Source organism: Barbus barbus (assembly GCF_936440315.1).
Source record: "Barbus barbus genome assembly, chromosome: 10".
Classification (NCBI taxonomy): domain Eukaryota; kingdom Metazoa; phylum Chordata; class Actinopteri; order Cypriniformes; family Cyprinidae; genus Barbus; species Barbus barbus.
In genome coordinates this window covers 13,750,414-13,764,928 of record NC_136738.1, presented here as the reverse complement: position 1 = coordinate 13,764,928, position 14,515 = coordinate 13,750,414, and the positions used below count along the sequence as shown (strand labels likewise).

Below are 14,515 nucleotides of genomic sequence, written 5' to 3'. Positions count from 1 at the left end.
TGTGCGCTTGAAGCTAGACTCTTACCATGAAACATTTTCTGTCTGATGTAACTGCGTGTTCAAAAAGCACATTTGTTACAACAATAAGAAACGGACCACATGATTTTGGTTATGTTATGATGCCATAATTACTGTGGACTCATCTGAATCTCTGATTAGATTAGATTAGATTCAACTTTATTGTCATTGCACATGTAAGGTACAGGGCAACGAAATGCAGTTAGCATCTAACCAGAAGTGCAATAAGCAGAGGTACAGGATATACAGTGCCTACAATATGTTACATATGTACAGAATATACAGATAAGGCAGTAGTACTATGGACATAATTTACAAGTTTTTAAATACTATCAGTATGATATACAGATGGGTGATATGAACATACTATACAGATGGATTGTGCAGTAAATGTATGTACACTATGAGTAAAAACTATGAAAATGATTACAAATGGATATGAATAAGCTATAAATTGAGATATATAAACACTAGTGCAATGAACATTGGAAGTGCATAGAAATAAAAATGTACAGTACATAGTACTCAGTGTGTAGATTGGTTGTTTTTTTTGTTTTGTTTTTTTAATCGATTTAATGATGGGGAGGGGTAAAGAGTTTGTAGTGGTGTGTGAGGGGGGTATCATTGGGCAGAGTTTAGTAGGGAAACAGCTGTAGGGAAAAAGCTGTTCCTGAGTCTGCTTGTCCTTGTTCGGAGGCTCCTGAAGCGCCTCCCAGAGGGAAGTAAGTTAAACAGTCTATGGTCAGGGTGAGAGGAGTCCTTAAGAATGCCGCGAGCTCGACGTAAACAGCGTTTTCTCTGGACGTCCTCAATGGCAGGGAGTGGTGTCCCTGTGATGCGTTGGGCAGTTTTCACCACCCTCTGTAGTGCCTTGCGGTCAGCAGCTGAGCAGTTCCCATACCAGACTGTGATGCAGTTGGTCAGGATGCTTTCAATTGCACACCGGTAGAAGTTCCGCTGGATGATTGGAGACAGGTGGTTCTTCTTCAGTGTTCTAAGGAAGAAGAGGCATTGGTGAGCCTTCTTGACTAGGCTGGATGTGTTGGTGGTCCAGGTCAGGTCCTCCGAGATGTGGGTTCCCAGGAACTTGAAGCTGGAGACACGTTCAACAACCATCCCGTTAATGTGGATGGGGTCATGCGTTCCACTTTTCTTCTTCCTGAAGTCGACAATAAGTTCCTTTGTCTTGCTGGTGTTGAGGAGCAAGCTATTGTCAGCACACCATGCAGCCAGGTGCTGTACCTCCTCCCTGTAGGCAGTCTCATCGTTGTCTCTGATGAGGCCAATCACTGTGGTGTCGTCAGCAAACTTGATGATGGAGTTGGATCCATGCACAGGCCTGCAGTCATGGGTGTAGAGGGAGTAGAGAAATGGGCTCAGCACACAGCCCTGTGGTACGCCGGTGTTGAGTGTGATGGTGGTGGAGCAGGTGTGGCCTGAGGTCACATGCTGAGGTCTGTTGGTCAGAAAGTCCATAATCCAGTTGCAAAGGGAGGTGTTAACACCCAAGTCTCCAAGTTTAGTGGTCAGCTTGGAGGGGATGACGGTGTTGAATGCTGAGCTGAAATCAACAAACAATATCCGTGCATATGTGTTGTTGTTTTCCAGGTGTGTGAGTACCGAGTGCAGTACTGTGCCTACTGCATCCTCAGTGCTTCTATTGCTTCTATAGGCAAATTGGTGTGGGTCCAGTGTGGGTGGGAGGCAGTTCTTGAGGTGTGCCAGGACCAGTCGCTCAAAGCACTTCATAACAATGGGTGTGAGTGCTACAGGGCGGTAGTCATTCAGGCACGTTGGAGAGGAGTGTTTCGGCACTGGCACAATGGATGTGGACTTAAAGCATGTTGGCACCATTGCTTGGGTGAGTGACAGGTTGAAAATGTCTGTGAAGACCCCTGCGAGCTGCTCTGCACATGTCCTGAGCACACGTCCAGGAATGCCGTCGGGGCCAGCAGCCTTGTATGCGTTGATCCGGCTCAATGCTGTGCAGACATCTGTGGAGGTGAGTTTGAGGGTCTGATGGTCTCCTGAGAGTGTGATCTTGGTGGCTGTCTCCTTGTTGTTGTTGTCAAAGCGAGCATAAAAGTAATTTAGCTCGTTAAGGAAGGAGACGTCTGTGACCGTTGGAGTGGAGTTGCATGGCTTGTAGTCACTGATGACCTGGATGCCCTGCCACATGCGCCGGGGGTCAGAGTTGGAAAAATGCTCCTCTACCTTTAGCTTGTAGCAGTGCTTGGCCTTCTTGATGCCCCTCTTCAGGTTAGCCCTGGATATGCTGTAGGCCTGAGCGTCATCTGATCTGAAAGCAGTGTTGCGGGCTTTCAGCAAGAGCCGCACTTCCTTGTTCATCCATGGCTTCTGATTAGGGTACGTTGTGATCTGTTTCTCTGTTGTGACACTGTCAATGGAGGTATTGATGAAATCCAGTACAGAGGTGGTATAGATGTCAATGTCCGTGTGAGAGCCACTGGCAGCCTGAGAAGCAAACATACTCCAGTCCGTGTGTTGAAACTTGTCCTGAAGTACAGACTCTGCTCCCATTGGCCACACTTTGATGGTCTTCACTGATGGCTTCACACGGTTGATGAGGGGTGAATACTTGGGGGTGAGAAACAAAGAAAGGTGATCAGACTGTCCGAGGTGGGGGAGGGGAGTCGTGATGTAAGCTCCAGCGATGTTTGTGTAAACATGATCCAAAGTTTTTTCTCCTCTAGTGTGGCAGGAGACATGCTAATGGAATTTGGGGAGCACTGTCTTTAAGTTGGAGTGATTAAAATCACCCTCAACAACAAATGCAGCTTCCGGGTGTACAGTCTGTTGTTTACTAATGGCCGCATGCAGTTCGTTCATAGCAAGCTTGGCATTAGCATCCGGGGGAATATAGGCTGCAGTTATGATGGTGGAAGTGAACTCCCGCGGCAGATAGAAAGGTCTACATTTAACCATGAGAAACTCTAGGTTAGGTGAGCAGTGTTTTCCAACAATGTCAGAGTTCGTACACCAAGCTTTGTTTACATAAATGCACAATCCTCCGCCTCTGGTCTTGCCGGAGTCATCTGCCGTTCTATCTGCTCGGAGCGTGTAGCGTCCGGTTAGATCAATAGCATTATTGGGTATGTCGCTATGTAGCCATGTTTCAGTGAAAATCATGACATTGCAGTCCAAAAGTTTCTTACTATGGGTGATGCGAAGTCGTATTTCATCCATTTTGTTCACCAATGACCGCACATTAGCGAGGAAAATGCTGGGTAAAGAGAGCCGGTGCGGAGTTAGCTTTAGCTTAGCTCTTAGTCCTCCACGCTTCCCCCGCCTTTGTTTACGATCTCGGCGCCGCCTGTGAGCACTTCCGCCCGGCCGAGCAGAGTGCGTTGCCTCGGGTGTTCTGGAGATCTCCGGGATGAGTCGATGATTGGTTATAAGATTGTTGGAAAAGTGCAGACCGATATCCAAAAGCTCCTGTCGGGTGTATGATGTTAAGGCAAAGCTGTTCAGTGAGAACAGACCCGAGATGAGCAGGAAAAATACTGCAAAATTGCAAAAACTGGTGAGACGCTGAGCCTCGCGATGTGTTCGCGCCGCCATCTTGGTCTAATGTCTGATCTCATCCAGTTTTTAATATTTATTTACATGGGTGTTTTATTTGTTTTACGTTTATTGATTGCAGTAGTTCTGTGATTCTACAACATCAGATTGAACAATGTTTCACTAATCAGTGATTTTTAAGAATTGTAAAAACATTTTGAACTCCTGCATCACCTAGACACTCACAGACATCAACAGTCAGCACAGGAATCTCAACAATGGTGACAGAAGTTTCATGCTGTAATGCATGCTGGGTGCCAGCATAAAATGAAACTCCCAGCTTGCTCTGCCGTGTGAATAAATTACGTAGCTGAATGGTCTTATTATTTTCTTTATTTGCATGTATTATTTTGCTTGTGTTTTTGTTGTGACTTTTTGTAGCCTGTTTTAGTGATGTTAAGAGTTTATCTTGTTTTTTGTTGTTGTTACCATTGTTGAGATTCATTTGCTGATTTTTGATGTCTGTGTGTTTCTCACAGTTCTCACTTGTTCAGTTTCACTTTTTCAGGTTGTTTTGGCTGGAAGTGTGCAATCTGTGTGAAACTGAAACAGAGACTAGGTAGCACCAAGTCACTATTTTAACGCGTGAGTTCAATCAAACTGATTTCTTCAAATAGGTTATGCTGATTACAAAAACACCAATACCTGTTGCCGCTGTTCAGCTGTGGATTTGTTTCTGTGATAATTATATGTAGGCCTAAATCTTTTCATGACAAAATGATCAAAAAGATGGCAGGTAGGGGACATGTTCGGGGGAGCACGACTTTTCATGTTGAGAGAACAACATTTATTTCTCATGGCAATGCCTTTAATGTACGAACCTGCGTGACCATAGCAACCTTGGATATTCAGAAACGGATATTACGAATACATTAATAAAATGTTTTGAATTTAATAAAGAGTAGAATTAAGAAAATCTTATATTAACCTACCTGTACATTGTGCGCGTAATGTGTTGCAGATATATGCCATCCACAGGCAACATTTATGAACCTTGTTATAATCAATTCATTTAAAAATAAGATATGTGACATGCCTAGAAAAACATTACTATCTTTCCCATCCATCCAGCTTTTTAAATCCATTCAGTGTTAATTTCTCTCTTTCTTTCTTTAATTCAATTAGGGGACTGTTACGGGTTCTCTGTACAGGAATTTAACATAGGCAAGGCCTAGGCTATACATTTATTTATTTATTTTTTGATAGCCTATAAATTAGGTTACATGCTAATAAAATAATAATAATAATAATAATAATAGGAAGAAGAATATAGGTAGCATAATATATAGCCTAATTTCTGCACGTTCTTAAATTCAAAACAAAATGTTAAAAGAATATTTAAGCTAAAATATTAATGTCATCACAAAGTTTTTTAAATCCATTCACGTAGGTTATTATTTTGGATTAGCCTACATTTTGGTCTCAGTTCTTTCTCCTCTGCGCTTCAGCCTATATACCTGCTCTTTAACCGAAGCTCGTTAACCGATCATTAGCCGACAAGATTATGATAAATTAGAATTAAATTAGGCCTAAGAATGGATAAGAGTCTGTATTATTATTATTATTAATTTTGTTTAACTTTAGTTTTAGGCCTACAAGCTTAAATATGATACACAAAAGAGCATGATTCACACATCACATCACGCACCTGTGCTTTTTTGAACGAAAAATAAAACCCAGGATAAATTCATAGTCTACATACAAAAGGAATAAATATGCTAAATATATTTCACTTAGGGGCCTAATTAACCAAATGAAAGAAAACGCAGTTCCACGGTTAAACAGTTAAAATAATCTCTCTGGTGTGTCATGCACACACAACGTGGTTATCACTTAGGCTATTCCTTAAAAATAACCAATGACTTTTTAAACCGTTTAACCGGTCCTAGAGAGCCCACAGACCGGTAGAGTTTAGATCCAACATTAAAAACTCACCTGCCTGGCTTAAAACCTAGATCTTGATTGGCTTATTCAAGTGTGTTTTATTAGGGATGGAGCTGACGTTACTGTGGCTCTCCAGGACCGACTTTGGCCACCCCTGGTTTAATCAAATTAAAATTCTTACTGTTGGTTTGCAGTTAGGCTACACGGTCTATAACCTACCGTGTTAGACCCACGCCAAGCTTTGATGAGTGTTACGGATTCTTAGTGTAAATAGCATCTATCGCTAAGAAAATATGCTATTTGCACTTTGTGTAAATAGCATCTATCGCTATTTACACTTAGTGAAAATAGCCACAGCCTTAATTTTATTTTGGATATAGGCTATGACAATGATGATGATGCTGATACTAACAGTACTAATAATAATAAGAAAGCAAGAAAGAATATTAGGCTACATATTGGCCTGCATGGTATGTGCAGTATGGGTTAATATAATAATTCTTAATTCTGCACTTTCTTAAATTCAAAACAAAATATTCATGTATTCATAATATCCATTTCTGAATATCCAAGGTTGCTATGGTCACGCAGGTTCGTGCATTAAACGCATGGCCACGAGAAATACATGTCGTTCTCTCAACATAAGAAGTCGTGTTCCCCCGAACATGTCCCCTACCTGCCATCTTTTTGATAACTTTGTCATGAAAAGATTTTATTTTATTTTTTTAAATAGGCACATTAGGCCTATATACTGTATAATTATCACAGAAACAAATCGACAGCTGAACCACGGTAATAAGTAGTGGTGTTTTCGCAATCAGCGTAACCTATTTGAAGGAATCAGATGGATTGAACTCACTCGTTAAGACAGTGGCGCCACCTGTTTTAATTTCATGTTAAACGTATAATTTAATTGATGGACATATTGACATATTTCTGCCTTCAAAATTAAAAACATTAATTTCATAACATTTTATGTATTTGTAGGCTAATTGCCGTGTAAATGCATTTGGTAATGATGGCTCTGATGGCTTTTGTTGACACTGATTGGATTTTTACTAGTAACACCTCTTTATTATTTTAACTGAATTTATCGATTGGAATTAAGAACATGGCATTCAATATTCATGATGCATACCTTTAACACGGTTTTTAAAAAAAGCCCCTGAACATCAGTTTATCGGTTTGTTTCTGATGCTGTCAATGTTGTTTTTGGGTTTTGGTTACATTAAAAAAAATGCAGTTAGCTCAAAAAGCTGAGGGCACAAGACAGGCGCTGTTTTGATGAGAATAATGCTTGTATTTTCAATGCATGGCATGTGTGTTTCACTAGCTCCGTTCCCATGGACACCTTTTATTTGACCTAATTCTGGATATTTCCAGCCTAAGACGTGTGATTAATTCATATCTAAAGCGGTGTCTACACCAAGAGAACCCATTATAATCAGTTGATGTGGTGACCGTACACATGCGAAGTGGTGCAACGCGCCAAATCTTCTACAGTTACTGATGCTTCCTTTTATTCCGAATCTTGGAAACAAGTGTTGTATGCATTGAAAATGAAACCTAAAAAAACAGCGCATAAGAAAGCAAATGCACATGATCACAGATTGCACGCTTCCCAGCCGAAACAACCCCCCACATGAAACTGAAATAATAACCCGTGATATAACATTTTGGCCATATTGCCCCTCTAAATCATTCATCCCACACTATCAACAGGGGCATCATGTAGACTACACTTCTTGTACTTCATTTGGGCACCACAAGGTGTCACGTGGCCTCAAAGCGTACCCCTCGACTACTCTGGTTCCATTGCTATTCCTGAGGTAAAACATGCCCTCCTCATTACCCTACGGACAAAGAAATGTAGAAATAAATACATGTGAAAATAAATAAATGTAGAAATAAATACATAAATACATGAATGTGAAAATAAATAAATGTATAAGTACAATAAATAAATAATGTGAAAAAATGAAAAAATAAATAAATAAGGAAATTAAATTATAAATAATTATATATTTTGGCTTTTTTTATTTATTTTTGCTTTTTTAAATTTGTAAATTTATTTATTTCTACTTATGGCAGGTATGGCATTCCATAGTTTCTCAGTGATGCAGTTTTTTTAAATTTAAATTCAAAATAATAAAGTTAAATTCATTATAACTGATTGCTGCTGTATCTCTTGTTGTAGTTTCACAGTGGTGTTAATATGAAATTTAACTGTGTTAATAATGTAAATTTGATAAGGGATTAGGCACTGGATGAAATTCGTGAATCAAGGAACTACATGATGATAACAAATAGTAGAGCATGACGCTAGCAACGCCAAGGTCATGGGTTCGATTCCCAGGGAAAGCAAGAGCTGATAAAATTTAAAAACTGTAACTTGAATGCAATGTAAGTCGCTTTGGATAAAAGCGTCTGCTAAATGCATAAATGTAAATGTAAATGAAATCAGTATCAACAAAATGTATCTTTGCAATGCATATGAAGTGTATCTATGCAAAGCACCCTCATTTAGATGTATTTACACACTCTTTAATGCAGCTCAGAGGGACATAGGCAAGGCAAGGCAAGTTTATTTATATAGTACATTTCATACACAGTGGTAATTCAAAGTGCTTTACATAAAATAAAGTGAAATAGTCATTAAAAATAATAAGCACAACAATAAAAACAGGGAATTAAAAAAATAAAAAGTAATTTTAAAATGATATAGAAATTGATTTAAAATTAATTTAAAACAGTTAAGAATAGATAATGATTACATAGAATACAGTGCAGTCAGTTCAGACGTAGCACAGTGCTCATTCAACAAATGCACAGCTAAACAGATGAGATTTGGGTCTAGATTTAAATGTGGCTAATGCTTAAGCACATCTGATCTATTCTGGAAGCTGATTCCAACTGTGGGCAGCATAATAGCTAAAAGCAGACTCCCCTTGTTTTGTGTGAACCCTTGGTGTTTCTAACTGACTTGATTCTAATGATCTGAGTGGTCTGTTATTTACATAGAATGCTAACCTGCAGTTACAAATGCATAAATAATGTTTTGATATTTGAAACATAAAACATTGAAAACTGATGTTTGAAATTATTTTAAAAAATGAAGATACTTTAAATGTGAAATTAAAATCGCCAGCAGGTGGCAGCGAGTCACTGTTAATAAGTGAGTCATTGCGATTGAACTGAATCGTTTAAAAGGTTGATTCATTCAGGAACGAATCACCGTCATGTTGCTCAGAGACGCAAAACAGTGCTGTGGCTGTATTTGGAATTATTTTTGTTGTAGAAATAGAGCAAAAGCAGGAATGTAAGTCTATTAATATTAACTTCTTATTTATTGAACTGTTGCATACAATTTGTAACATTTGTAAATCATGCTGACTTTTGAAGAAAAGACTGGCACTCTTCGTGTGATATTAACTATATGAAATGATATACCTTAAATATAGGCTATACATTTTCTGCCCCCATATCTTAAATTATGTGATCATTCTAAATGTATTTTAATAGACTGAATCGTGCAGTGAAACTCGTACACACACTAGTTTAGCCTCTGTTAACTGATTCATTCTCTGCAAGCAGATGTCGCATTTGGCTGAAATATAACGGTTTTCCTGGAAAAGGCAGAACACAAAGCAGCGCAGCACCGGACTTTTTTTAATTAAATATAGCCTTTTGAAGTTTAATCTTTCATATTCAGCCATATCGCAATTCTGAACTTTCCGTCTCCAAATTTAAGACCTCTTGAAATCATAATATAGAATTTCTTGTACGATTTAAGACTTTTTAAGGCCTTAAATTTGATACAACTAAATTTAAGACTTTTTAAGACCCAGTGGAAACCGTGTGATATTTCTGTATTTAATGGTAAAGTTTGATTAAATGTGATTTCAAATGTTTTAACAGTGATTTTATAATATATGAGCATCAATCCATCAAACCTATGAACAGTACTGTTAAAGTTAGTTCAGTGGTTCTCAAACCTCTCCATGAAGTACCCCCAGCACTGCACATTTTGTACAAAATGTGAAGGGCTGGGGGTACTCCAGGGGCCCGTTTCAGAAAAGCGGTTAAGTGAAAACTATTAAGGTTAAGTATGTTAAGTAAGGTTAAGTATGTTAACCCTGAAATCAGGGAAACTCTGGGTTTTCCGTTTCAAAATGGGAGGTTTGTCAAACCCGGGAAAGCAGGGTAAGTCAAGCCCGTTTCTGGAAGAGAGGTAACTTATACTCAGAGTCAGTTACCGTGGTAACTTACTCTGTGAACCTAACCTGGTCGGGAGCAGGTTTCCTTTGGTAAACCCAGAGTTTCTTTCGGTCTCCTCCCCCTTTTTAAATTGTAAGCGATGTTTTAATACCTCATTCATTCATTCACGCCGCAAAATTTGGAAAATAAAATAATATTTTAATATTTTTTTTTTTCCTTCATGGAAACAAGACTAAATACCTTATAGCCTATTATGTTATTATATTTTTTTTTACACCGTATTCATGTGCATATTTATTTGAGCGGTACCATGCATGTTAAGAAATTATAGTTTTATTTTAAACATCGGAGATGCAGAGCACATTATAAGATATGCAGATTTTAAGTAAAGTGTGCATGCTCTTTCTGGGAATTTTTTCCTGGGCACAAATTTTTTCCTGTGCACAAATCCGTCAAAGAGGAGTATCACAGGACTGTAGGTCAGTGGTGTAGCAATGGGTTTAAATGAGGCTAATCTGATAAATGATGTTCACTTGATAACATCTTTCTGTGACCTGTGGAAGTAACCTGAAATAATCAGAATTTCCTTCAGGATTTCCAGTGTGGTTGGATGCATTGATGACAAGCATGATTACTGTATGAAATGGAAGGATGCCAGATGGAGGGGTATACGAGCCATAACCACCACTACAGCTGTTAAATAAGCAAATTATTACAATTTTTTGGTCATCTTTATTTCCTAATACAAAAGCAAAAGTTATTCTTTTTACTTTTGGATTTTAGAAATCTTCCAATACTTGACCATCTGTCAGTGGTGCTGGTCCAGGTTCTCCCTCTGCCTTCTTGTCAGTAGTTAATTTTATTACTCTAATTAATAAATGTAACAGGTTGGATTAGAGAATATTTAATTATGTGAAAAGAGTGCTAGACTATGTGGAAAAAGCTGCAGCGCATTGAAATAGACACTGAATGATATTTAATGTCAAATGTCTGTAAAGTCATTTAGCCCACACCCATGAACCTTTCATGTTTAAAGCTTTACCTTGATTCAATTGTGTTTTTATACTTCATTTTTAGCTGCTGCCACGTTCTTGTTTCTTTTTCTGTCTTTTTCTTTTTTTTTTTTCTTTTTTTTTTGTGGCCATGAGATACCATTAAAATGAATATTAGTTCAATAATTTACAGTTTTCACCTCAGATATTATAACAGTTATTAAGTTATAGACAGTTATTAAGAATTAATGTTACGCATTGACGGAGGTACGCGCGCTGACGTCTTTTTGGCGGGAGCTGTTGCCATGGTGAATCGTAATTTCGGTGCTCCGCTGATCATGACTTTTCATAGTCGTGGTGCACGTGCTTAACTCAGAGTCAACCTACTTAGAGTTGAGTAAACTAACTCATTTCAGCTGTTCTGTAACAGAAAACTCAGAGTTTCCCATCTCAGAGTAAGTCAACTCAGAGTTCAAGTTTAAACTCAGAGTTGGTTGAACCTCCTTATTGAAATGGTCCCCAGGACAGGTTTGAGAACCACTGAGTTAGTTGAATGAGCCCATTAGTGGTCTCCCGCTGCCATCTAGTGGTTATAAATTGCAATTTCTCATATAACACATTGTTTTTAACCTTTAAAACTATTATAGTGTTATTTTTTGCCCAAACTCTCTTCAAATTTTGCATGCTTGTTTAGAATGAAATTATGCATAATTTTACACCGTTATGAGAATTTGAGGGATTTCTTTTAGGATTCATAGGCCTTTGGGTACACTATGTAAAGAACACATTATAAAATGACCGATTTATAGTTGTGCAAATGCAAATGTTCAACTTTTTTTTGATAATTATTGACCTAGAGAGTCTAAAGAATAGTTCTGCATTGATTTGATTGATTTTGAGTTGAAAACTCAGTTCACAGAAATATTTTTTTTTTAAATAATATCAAATACTTAAAGAACAGTTTGATTGACAGCAGTGATCCTAGAGGCAAAGTTGAGAAGATCTATCGTATGATATGAAGACATAGTGAATATTATGAACATTTTATTGCACTTTGAGGTCATTTACTATAGAAATACTGTGTTTTAGAGTTAATCTCCATGAAACTTAGCATGCTTGTTAAGAGTCATCTGACACATGTTTTCAACAAGTTTAGTAAATGTTCGAGTTTTCGTTTAGGTTTTATAGGGTTCTGGGTATATTTGGCCACACCCCCTTTTAACCCTTTAAAACCTAAGGGTAAAATAGGTAATTTTTACATATTTTGTTTATTAGACTGTAAAATTCTAACAGAATGTGCTATTTTCAAGTGCAAGATGTCATTTTTTTTAGAAAACAGATGGCTTTCAAAAAAATACAGTTTTTGAACATTAATGTTGTGTAGTTTGTAAACAGAATTTAAATACACAAATATAAACAAAAACAGTAATACATTTTCTGTTTTTTATTTATCTATATGTAAATTGTTTCTGCACTGTCTGGAGCACGCTCTCAATAATTTCACTCATGAAGGCACATGTGCTGTGGTGATGTGACAATAAAAGTGATTTGATTTTGATTTGATTTGATTTAAAAAAGAGAAAAATCGTGATCGAAATAATCCAACACTTCTTACTTCAAAATTAAACTGCACAATTTTTTTTATTTTACCAAAGATTGAGCTCTCACACATGTGAACCGAGTTTGGTGAAGTCATCTCATTTTGTTCACGAGTTATAGCCTTTTTCGTAAAATTTACCCTCCGCTTTCGAACGTTTTGGCGGAAAAAACGTACCTTGCAGCGTGAATCAGATTTTTTAGGCTTTTGTCCGCCTTGACCCAAGTATTCCAAAAATGTTTCGAGTCTACGACAAGCGGTTTAGGAGCTATGAGCGATTTTGCTTTTTTGTTCGCTGTAGCACCCCCCATAGGCCTATGCACCGAGTAGTGAGCCAGACAAAGTTTCTGCTCTCTAGGCCTTACGGTTTGTTCTGCACGATCAGTTTTAGGGGATATTAATAACAATAATAATAATAATAAAAATCCTAACAGTTACAATAGGGTTTCAGCACTTCGTGCTTGAACCCCTAATAATAATAATAATGTTTAATTTATTTTCACTTTTAAAGTGAAAGTGAAATCGGAAAAATATAGTGCATACAAAAGCCATTGCACACTTTCGCGAGTAATGCATAATTTGTAGTAATGTGATTTGTGCTCCCCCTAGAAATTTAAATAACGCCAACCCAATCCCCCCCCCCCCCCCCCCACTGAATAAAAGAGGAGTAATACTGATTACTGATAATAAGATTCATGTTGCTTTATTTAAAGGCAGTAGCTGTGTAGCTGCTGATGCAGTGAAAATCTCTAATGTGCATGTTAACAAATGAGTGCATTCACACCGGGAGCAGGAGCAGCGTGTGAGTGTCAAGCAGGAGTATCACATGAGCAGCAGTGCCACGATCGTTTCGGCGGAGAGTCTATTTTTGCTGTGCCGCTTACAATGAATTAAAGCCACAGTGTATTGTTCTTGATCAATATTGACATGATTAACATGGAAAAATAAAAAATGTCACCATAAAATCATGTAAGCGAGGCATTACGTATTTCACAATCACTATATGAAAAAAATTAAATAAACAAAAACACATCACGTCCATGAGTTTTTGCCCAGACTTCAAAGGTTTGTTAAATTAATAAAACTAGACGCATTTTTTACCTTTAAGATTACTTTTTTATCATGTAAACTACCTATATACAGCATGCATATGTGTGTGGGACAGATGGGGGGGGGGCAGTCGCATCACAACAGAGTAGTGTTGTTTTTGGCGGCCTGTTTTAATTTTAGTTTTAGTCTAGTCTTTGTGTGAAGCTTTCATTTGAGTTTTTATTAGTTTTAGTCACGTTCATACTCTTTTTAGTCTAGTCAAGTTTCAGTCAACTAAAATTCTGAGCATTTTAGTCTTATTTTAGTCAGAATTATCCATGACTATTTTCGTCTAGTTTTAGTTGACGAAAACCGATGACATTTAGTCTAGTTTTAGCCAATGAAAATTGTATTTTAGTCTCTTTTTAATATTGCAATTCTATTTAACCCAGTCAATATAGTATAAGTACCTAGTAGTATAGACAAAACGAAAATTTTTTGTAAACCACATTTAGTCTCATTTTTATTCGTCAACAATATTGCATTATACATTTAATTATAGTCATCGTCACATGACCAGCATTTACGTTGCGTCTCGATAAAAGTTTGTTGACGACGATATTTAGTCATAATTTTCATTGATGAAAGCAACACTACAGCAGAGTATGCTGGCCATATTATACATCAAAGCACATGGCACACAGTGTTCGAAGGAGAACGCTGGGAAATACGACAGACATGACAACTCGTCTTTATTGCAGTATACACACCGCAGTTCAGCTGCGCGCGACAAACGCTGCCAGTATGAAAGCACAATGGGTGCGTGCTGCTCCTGCTCTGCATACACACTGCTTCTGCGCCGCTTACGCTCTGCTTACGCGTACGGTGTGAAAATCAGAATCAAAATCAGAATCAGAATGAGCTTTATTGGCCAAGTATGTTTACACATACAAGGAATTTGTTGTAGTGACAGAAGCTCCACAGTGCAACAGAAAGACAGTAACAGGACAGGACACAGGTAATAAAACAAAATAACAAGAAATAGCCAATAACCAATGTACAAAGCAGCAAAAAAATACACAATATATAATATATAATATAGGCGACTATGTATGTACAGGTCAAGTATGTGCAAATTAGAAATGAGGAAAAAAAAATAATAATAATTGAGTGTGGTGAATGGATAATGAATTAG

The 14,515-nt window shown here is 37.7% G+C and overlaps 1 protein-coding gene across 1 annotated transcript in view; it reads left to right on the top strand.

Moving 5' to 3' along the window:
* LOC306875608 (piezo-type mechanosensitive ion channel component 2) overlaps window positions 1-14,515 on the top strand; it is a gene marked incomplete at both ends in the record, with an annotated part of 550,584 nt that overhangs the window by 256,230 nt on the left and 279,839 nt on the right.